The sequence below is a fragment of the Trichechus manatus genome, unplaced genomic scaffold, assembly GCF_000243295.1.
Source record: "Trichechus manatus latirostris isolate Lorelei unplaced genomic scaffold, TriManLat1.0 scaffold00165, whole genome shotgun sequence".
NCBI classification, from domain to species: Eukaryota; Metazoa; Chordata; class Mammalia; order Sirenia; family Trichechidae; genus Trichechus; species Trichechus manatus.
The window spans coordinates 4,197,599-4,199,095 of record NW_004444101.1 but is presented as its reverse complement, the minus strand read 5'-3'; positions in this window follow the sequence as shown (position 1 = coordinate 4,199,095).

Below are 1,497 nucleotides of genomic sequence, written 5' to 3'. Positions count from 1 at the left end.
CCCAAAAAAAGAGCATCCAAATGACTGTGAGATGGAGACTCAACTTCACTAGCCATTAACAAATGGAAGGAAAAATCACAATGATATATGACATACCCACCAAAATGGCTAACATTTCTAAAACTCTGATTTTTCATGATGATGTGCAGCAAGAGGAATTCTCATACACTGTTCAGGGGAACAAAAATTGCTATAACCTTTTTGGAAAACTATCTGGCAATATTTAAAAGATGCACCAATTCATTCATAGGTGCAGTAGAAGACATGTAAAAGAAAGTTATAGCAACATTATTTTAAAAGACAATAATAGGAAGAAACCTAAGTGCCTATCAACAAAAGGGTGGATGAATGATAAATAATTGCATCTTCATGTAATGGAATAATACACAGCAGTGGAAGTCAAAGAACTATTGTTACATGCAATCGCATGGATTAATCTCACAAAGACAGTGTTGAGCAAAAGAAGTCAGGCAAAAAAGGAGACAAACAGTATGGCTGTATTCATAGGATGTTCACAAGCAGGCAAAACTAGTCTGTGTTTGAGTCAGGGTAATGGTTAACCTTGGAGGACAACGACTGGAAGAGAGCATGAGGGGGTTGTGGGATTTAGGTAAATGTCGTTGTCTTGACCTGGATGGTGGTAAACTTCCTGACTTGTGGATGTATGATTTGATTATTTGTACATGAATACAGTTTTACTGTATATGTGTGCATGTGGGTGTACTTATTCTTTATGTCTTCCTGTGGCCGAGAAGGTGGATGCTGTAGCTGGAGCTCTGGATTATCCCCTCTCGTGACAATGAGAGCCATGTCCTGGGTGTGATGAAGCAGGAACCAGAGCACATTTTTGCCCCAAGCAGAACCACCACCTTCTCCCCAGTCCACCACCCTGCATCCTGTTACAAGAGAGTCACTGCTTGTCAGATCTCATCCACTCACAGCCAAACCCATTCCTATCTGACACCAAAATCACTATGAGGGCATGATTTGGCCAGTCATTTAAATTATTTTAAATTGATCTCTTTGGTGATGGTATGGAGGATGGACTGAAAAGAGGCTAAAGTGGAGGAAGAGGCCATTTTCAGTAGATCTATAAGAGGTCCCATAGGATTGACAAACCTTTACATCTTGGTGGTGTTAGCGGGTGTGGGGAGTAAATTGAATGTAAGCATTTTTCCCTGCCAGGTTTGATTAAGATGCTCAAATATCTAACCGCCCTCCTACTGAAAACCTATGGAATAGCCCAAGCTACCTGATAGCTAAGAGTCAGAAGAACTGTCCTGGCTTGAGGCTTTTGGTTTATTGCTCTGCTCCTCAGCCTTCGAGTAGTCTGGGTCATGGCTCCTTCTCTGGACTTTGAGTGTTCTGGGTGTAGAACATGCACTATTCATCTTTGTATCTCACACTTAGCAAATGCCTGGTCCATGATATGCTTTCAAGAAGCATTGAATAAATGAATGGATGGAGGAATGAATGCATGCGTGGAAGGATGAATAT